The sequence below is a fragment of the Ixodes scapularis genome, unplaced genomic scaffold (assembly GCF_016920785.2).
Source record: "Ixodes scapularis isolate PalLabHiFi unplaced genomic scaffold, ASM1692078v2 PGA_scaffold0__279_contigs__length_252992795, whole genome shotgun sequence".
NCBI classification, from domain to species: Eukaryota; Metazoa; Arthropoda; class Arachnida; order Ixodida; family Ixodidae; genus Ixodes; species Ixodes scapularis.
This window is the reverse complement of record NW_024609835.1, coordinates 142,189,972-142,198,319: the sequence shown is the minus strand read 5'-3', so window position 1 is coordinate 142,198,319 and position 8,348 is coordinate 142,189,972.

Below are 8,348 nucleotides of genomic sequence, written 5' to 3'. Positions count from 1 at the left end.
ATTCTGATGCTATGACCTGTTAGCATCTATTTTCTTCTGTCCATGTCTTTAAGCTTTTTTCTTCGAAAACATTGTTTTCCCCCTAGGTCTGAGGACAAAAGTTTTGCTATGCAACTCTGTGACAAAGTCAAGATTATCCAACTTGGTGGCATCTGCCCCTGACATTTTGAGACATTTCTAGTATACAATTCAAGGGAAGGAAAAGGAAATCCCCTTTCCATCTGCCGTTGCTTACCCTCTTTCACAAGATGTGTGCATTGCTATGAAAGGTACTGGTGAGAGCATAGCACCTGCAGTTGAAAAGCACTGAAAGGAGGATTTTCTTTAGAACAACAAACAAGATAACCACATTAAAGTGCTCCTTATTGAGCACCCCAAGTGTTGCTTTTGTACCCATTGGGAATTCTCAGCTCCCCCAGAATTTGTGCTACTTGTTACTACAGTTTTGCAGTGTCTCATATGTTTAAACATAATTATAATTATTGTTTAGGAAAATTGCTTGTACCTAGAACATGAATACCTTTATAGCTTTTGGCAGCTGAGAATAGCCCGCCAAAGAACTCTCGAATGCAGTAAAATTTTGCCAGCTTTTCGACTCTATCAGAAGAAAACTTGCCTCTGAGTTGTAAGCATATTGTTACCTTTTATAACACGTACTGGGTTAAAATAATTACTACAGTCCTCTTGTCATGTCTCCTACACACGGCGACAACTACAGGCACGGGTTCCCTCTCCCATTTTGAACACTGCATAGAGCTGTGCGCGTGCTTCTCCTCTCCACTGCATTGCCAAGAAACGTCGCCAAGTATAGCTAGCTGTTGACCCAACAAAACTGCGTTTAAACTTGATGTCAAGAACTTTAAAATTGTTCAAAGCTGTCCTCAGTTCGTTTTTATTTTGTTAAGAAACGGGGGTGGGGGAGTTCTGAAAAGGATAATATGCTACTGTCGAGAGCGGTTGTAACGAAGTCGGTTATAACGAAATAGCGGCTACAGCGAAGCGATCACAGTTGCCCATTCCCTTTTGCACTTTGTTATAACCTATGTCGGTTATAACGAAATAGCGGATATAGCGAAGCGATTTCCGATTCCCGTCGACTTCGTTATAACCAGTCTCGACAGTACTTTCGGGACCAACAATTCATTCTGAAAGTTTTTCTGTATATAGCCACCATTCCATCCCATTTGAAACTACCCTTGCATACATACATAAGTGTCTAGTTGGTTACCAAGTTTGACAAGCCTGTGTTTTACTTTAATTTTGTATAAGATTTAACTGACCTTATAAGCCGACTCCCCAGAAAGTCCGCTCCTTCTGGTTTATGTACAAGGTGCCACACCATAAATGGCTTTTTGAGCTGCTCAAGATCTCCCTAAAGTTGGCACCTGCATCATAAACTATCCCTTTCCTGAAATTTCATCTTCTCTACTTTCCTTTGGCACCAATGAGCAAAAGTTATTGGTGCTATCATCCATATTGATGCTCATGAATGCTTGCTTTCTATTTCTTAAGTTCACCTGAAGAGTTTCCTCTCTTTCAGGAGCATCAATTACCAATTACTGCACATTGAAGATCGTTGTGTCTGACCGTGTTCCTGGGAGTGGGCTTCCAATATCCTTGATAATGTGGATGCTTGGGCTAGTTGGTAATTCATGCTTGGATGGAACAGCGCGGATGAACAGTCACACTCGCAGGCAAACATGACACCCTCAACCATTAGGGTTGAGGGTGTCATTTTGCGTGCAACGCTAAAGACATTCACGAATGGAAATCCTGCAAAAGCTCGAACTGGTCAGTGCTGAGAGTGCATGTTTTGAGCCAGTGGGATTTTCAATATTGCGCTGGTGGTTCGAAGCCAGAGTGACATTTATCAGCCGGCCTCTGCGTCTACTAAAAAGTAACTATATATTGCTGTCGATCAAAAAACAAAAGATTTTCAAAAAAGTGGGCCAGGGACCAGTGTCGTAAAAAGTTAGAAAAAAAAACACAGACAGCCAAGTACAGCACGAGCAACTCGCTGTGTGCCAAGTTTGTCGTAATTTGATTTTTAGCACCCTGCCACTGTCATCTGCTAATATTGAATGTGTCGATTTGTGAGAAATGTTTGACCAACGTTGTGAAAGGAACAGGACTCTTAGTGGCAACCACTGGTCACATCACGGCGACTTAACTGTTAAGAAAGTGAGAAATAGCAGGAACCACGGAAATTCTGAGAAACGAAGATTAGCATCTATAGAAATAAGACATATTTTGCTACAGCTTTATTTTGTGTTGACCGAAAAAGCAGCCCGCTCCAACTGTCCGCAAGGCATGGGGGGCGGGGGGGGGGGGGGGGGGGGGGGGGGGGCGGGCGGGCAGGCATTGAGAATAGAGGAGTGAGGGGGGGGGGGGGGGGGTGTAGGGAAATCACTGCCGCAAGGATGCCGATTTTTTCAGGAATCGCATGCTCATTTACTTCTCTTGCCATTTAGCTCCATTACTTCCTTCACTGCATTGCGCAGCCACAGGTGGGGTGGAGGACGGAAGGAAATGAGCTTCCCAGTCACTTTGCCCAGGTGTTCGGTAATTTTGATGTATTGATGTTTATTGAAGAGGCACATCTTTGCAAGTTTTGTTGTGTTTCATTTAGTAAAGATTTAGAATATGGGGGCTCCAACACTCCCCCCGCACAGCTTGGTGTGTTGCACTGCGCAAGTGCTGAAATTCTGAATGTGCGCAGTGCGACACCCCAAGGTGTTCGGAGGACCCAAGGGCCCAAAGCGGGACCCCCTAGTCTAAGACTCTATTATTGCCAATGGTAAGGGCAGCAACACCGAATCCAGCTGAAGAAATATAATTTGATACGCGAGTTGTTGGGAATTCACTCAATGCTCGTGTCCGGATGCTTGGACTTTAAGAAAATTTGAAGTCTAAAAAAAGCAAAATTAACTCATAAATTTTAAATTTTCAACAAAAAAACCTTTGAAATACATCTCTAAAATTTCGATGGTAATGTAAAGGAGCAAGCGAGCTGGACAAGCACAAGTCACCTTACTCGCTCGCCTAGCTGTGTTTGGAGCTTTATGGTTGTCATTTGTCCCCCTTTTTCCCATTCTTCGGGGGCTATTATCGTCATTCGATAGTGTCCAGCTCGCTTGCACCTTTGTATTAATTGCATTATCATCATAACCTACTACTACTCAGCGTTAATTGTTGATGATTATGGGGGGTAGGGGGGGAGGGAGGAGGAGAGGGCCAATTGTGGATGCGCACCGGTTAAAATGCAGGCCGTTCACCCTTGGTGTTATTTTTGGCGGCAGCTGATAAAGTCTGTGTGCTCTACTGACGTCGCGAATCCCACCATGCAACACTGCGCGCGTTGCACGCTGGGAACCAATTGGTCAAGGATAGTGGAATGGCGTGGTTTCGGTTTCGATCAGACAGCCGCTGTCTGTACTCCTGCAGCCCAGCACGAACTTCGAAACCTGCATAGCTTCTTTACGCGCATGCGAACGTGCTTGCACGACCGGGGAACCAGCAGGGACGTTGTAATTCATCTTTCTACATTTGCCTACCTTTGCCCAAACCACGACCAACTCCCAAACTCTGGCACATCGGGAACCATGACGTACGACATTTTTGAAAACCGGAGACGACAGACGAAAAAGGGGATGACACACAAAACGTCTCAAATATGAGACGTTTTGTTTGTTGTCCCCTTTCTCGTCCGTCGTCTCCGGTTTTCAAAAATGTGTAACATCAACCAGCTCGCCTGCCTACTTACTTTATCTTCAACCACGTACGAAACAGTTTTTCTTTCGGTATCTCTCGGCAACGCCTACTGTATGTCTACTGTACTCGTGTAGGAAGTCGCAGCAATGAAAACGTAAGCAGCGTGTTCCGTCGCATGACAAAAACAAAGAAAAATGAAAGCTATTTACAACTCCCTGTAACGCCGAATTGGAACGCAGCTCTTAAGGAGGAGGAGAGAAGGGTACTGAAGGGAGGGTATACACCTTCTCCCTCGTGATCCTAACTGCTACTCCTCCCCTCATCCTCCTCCTCCACCTACTCCTTCACCTCCTGATCCTTCAACCTCCTCCCCTCGGCTCCTCCCACTCCTCCAGCTCCCTCCTACTGGGGCAACGCGCAACGTGACCTGGGGGGTCACGTGACTTGGGGTGGTCACGTGACCTGGGCCTTACGGTTACGCCGACGGCGACGCCGCTCAAGCCGGAAACGGGCGCCTAAGAGCTGCGCTCTAAAATTAAGTGGCAGCTGGTACCCAGAATTCTGCAGCACTCTCGCTGCAGCGAACAAGCGGGGTGTCGCGATTGGGTAGATCGCTCCACCGGAAATGGCGAGGTCCGTGGCCTTGGTTCAAGGAGGTTAGAGTACTAGGAAGGGGCACGTTGCAATATTGGTGAAGCCTAGTCATAAAAAGTTTAAACGATATTGTGCCCAGCATGACCGCAGATCTCTCTAGCGATTGGTGCGTGACAGGGCCGTAACCAGGGGGGGGGGGGATAGGGGGTTCTGACCCCCCCCCCCCCCCCGAAATTTTTTTCTGGGTACGGCCCTGGTCGGTGCACTTGCAGCCAGCCGATTTTAATCTCCACCACTGCGCACGCGCAGTGGTGCCGGTCGGCTACCGGATACCAAACCGGGACCGGTTCTCCGGTTTGCTGTAACTCTCCATTATATGCCACCGATGCACATGATTCATAGGCGAAAATAAGACAATAGACACTTTCAAAATGGCCGCCGTTGTCCCCGAAACCCCCCCCCCCCCCCCCCCGAAATTTTTTTCTGGGTACGGCCCTGGTGCGTGACATATGTCACGTGCGAGAGGGATGGTTGATTGTAGGAGGATTCCTTGCAGGCTTGCGCGCGCTCCGTCCGGTAGGTTTTATCAAATCGAAGGCTAGACGAAGGCTAGCGACGGTCACGTGATGTGGTCATGTTGGGCTGATAAGTGAGGAGAGTAAGGAGGAAAATGAGAAAGAGGCGAGGCGTCAAGGGAGCATGGCTTGTGGAGGCTATGCAGCTGACGTCATGCCCTCCTACCCTTCTATTCTCCATGCCCTGGTTCGATATCAGGACCATAGAGTTATTATAATGTACGCTAGAGGTTCAAGTGGCGCTAGTGTGCTGACGCAAATTGAAGCAGACAGCAACCAGTCGAAAATGTACTTCCGGTAATGCATTCCTTTGGGAAAAAGTGAGTGCATTTTCTCCCTGCGCTCGATCATAAGAGCAAATTTAATATCCCAAATAATTCGTACGTACTAGGTAGCTTGGAGCATTTCTCAGTCAGGCCGACAAAATAATTGATCAGTTACGGCGTTTTTCTTTCGAGTTCGTCGCATTAAAAACGGTGCTAAAACGGCTTCGTACGTGTATTTATGTGCAGTGTCGGACACTGTTAGTGCGAACGCGGCGTTGGCGATTTCCAGCATGGGGGTTAGGCGAACGAAGGACATCTGGAAAATCAAGAGCGGCGGCAAGAACTACGCAGTCACACTGGATCAGTAACTCGCAGTGCATGTACGATCAAAATAAATTGAAGGCCAAGTAATTTATTCCGATTTTAAATAAGTAAGTACCGCTTTATTCTTTCTGCCTTGGGCGAAGCTGCTTGTTTTCTGTTCAAAATATCACCCGCGCGCTCGATAGCTTTGAGAACAAGTGCACGATGAAAGCTGCCCGGCAGAGAAAACAATACGAAGAAACACCTTTCATAGCCCACGGACTTTATTCTCTACGTTTTGAAGGTTTTTTTGCGCTTATGCACGACGGGATCATTTTCATATGGTGACAGGACTGGTATATTATCAATATACAAGCGTCACCGGAATGCTGGCGACCCTTGAACATACTCTATGTTCGTTTCGATTGTAATTTTGCTTTGAATCGTCGCTTGTTTTTACACACCTGCTGCGGAACACGCGTGTCGGACTGAAATGTGATGAAGAAAAATGCGCTAACTAAAGCAATTACACTTTTACAGTGTTAATCAAGGTACATGCTATTCGGTACGACCCAAATAACCAAAGAGTTCCGTGTTATTTTCCGGCGAAGAGACAAAATGCACGCGCGTTTTCCCATAGGAATGCACAGGAGCACCGCAAAAGTAGACTGGTTGCTGTCTGCTTCAATTTGCGTCACGGAAGTCGCATAGACACTAGCGCCAGTTGAACCTCTAGCGTACATTATAATAACTCTATGATCAGGACCATGTAGATCTTTCCGGTCGCGCACCAGTCACCTAGCTGTGTTTGGAGATTTGTGTTTGCCCTTCGCCCGCTTGTTCTTCTTCGGGGATTATTATCGTTGAATCTCACCCGCTGAAACCACGAAAAACGAGCTCCGAAAATACGGAATCCTGAAACGGGTTCCACATTTCCAAGTCTCAAAAACACTGTTCTCATATAATAGAGATCAGTCGATCAGTGCTCAAAAACTTCACTGTTGTTGTCTCTCCTTCTCTTCTTTTTTTCTTTTGCTTCAGTAGGCGCGTTGTATATTTTTGTGACGTCAAAACACGGTTGCGGTCCTGTCCGGTCTGCTGGGATTTCTTGAATGTCCTAGAGCACTATATAGCTCCTTCGGAGCAGAGTAGCGTAGAGTAACTGTATATGCTCCGCTTCAAGCAGAGCCTATACAGTTACTCTAGAGTAGCGTAGAGTGCCTTCATACACACGCGCGCTTTTGCTTGAGTGGTGACATCTCAGCCATTTTTCCGCCCAATCGTTTTTTTTTATGCATTTTGAAGTGCGCGCAATCCGGTGTCACTCAGCTCGAGCGCGTAGCTTTGGTATGCATAGACGCCATCTTACCGCCCAAGTCACGCACCGAGTGCGCGAGAGCGTCACGCGCTGGCACATTCCGGACAACAATGGATGTCTTCACCCTGATACAGACAGACATCTAGGCACCCTAGAGTAGCGCAGAGCCGTTTATCGAGAGAGTTTGGCCATACATTGGTTTGAATAGGCGAGCATCTCGGGGCCAACCACAGGCCGCGAAACAGCCCCTAGCGGTGGTCGTGAGCTCTAAATTTGTGACACGACTAATTCAAGCCGTTTTAGCGTCGCTAGAGTTAAAAGGTGTAACTCTCAGTGACTGAAAACTTTGTGCGTGCGAGGTTTTCGTCACGCAATATTCAAGTGTAGAATAAACGAACGTGCGCTCCAAACCAGGGCCAACTTGCTAGAAACAGCGTCTCAGCTGAGACGGTGAAAGAAAGCACTGCCAAAGCCAGCGCACAAGCCGAGCGGGACACCGCGTCTCCAGGACGCTGTTCTAACAAGCCAACATCAGCAGTGCAGAGAAAGGCATGGACACGAACGCGTGGCTTTGGAAACTGGCTCCTACGCACGAGTTCACATACAAACAAAAGCGTTTTGCTGAGCTAGGTTCACGCGCCTGTACCTTTGTCTTCACTGCCGACATTTGTGAGATGGAACAGAGAGGCCGAGATTGAACGCCTCTATTTCACGCTTTGAATGTCGTTTGCAATATTCTGACGTCGCGGTCTCCTGATTGGTCGACGCTGTGTCACAAATTTAGTTTCCGCTCTAAGCGCGGGGGGGATATTTGGCGCTGGCGGCGGCCTTTGCTCCGCCTGTTGGCCAAACTCTCCCAATACACGGCTCTGGAGTAGCGCAATCTAGAACGCCGCCTCTCGGCGACTAGTGGCGAACGCCCGGAGGTTCCAACTGCGGTCAGAAATGCATGGAGAACGTGAGAAAATTGTTGTTTCTTCAGTATTGTGGGGATGTACGGAATGGCAATCGTTTTTGACATAATAATGGAACATTTTAGAATAACTTTCGCTAAGTTTTGTGCCCCACAAGGACGTGACTTTTTTTTAAAAATTGCCTGAGCGGCATCATGCAGCAGACGACACGGCGACGTCACACCATTCACGTGACCCGCTCCGGCCAACCCGAAAAGCCCATCTCCGCTGCGAGCAAAAATCGTCTGCTTCAAACGCCATTGCCTTGGAAATTGCGTTCTCAAAATTTTCACACGCATTCGATATTATTAAAATTTTGATAAAATGTTTAGTGCTTTACTAACTTCACGACAGACTAGTTATGAAAAGTGTGAACTCGCCGCTCATTTTTTAATCAGCCGTGTTGTGTCGATCTCCATGTATTCTCCCATAGGGCGGGCCGCCGCCTGGAACCCCGAGTACCACGTGACTCGCGCCGATCCGCTCTGTCGGCCATGTTGTCGGCAAAACACGGAGTTCAAAGGATTGCGCTACTCTGCTCCGTAGGAGCTATATAGTGCTCTAAGATGATGATGATGATGATGATGATGATGATGATGATGCGGCTTTTCCCTTTATACCGGGCGAG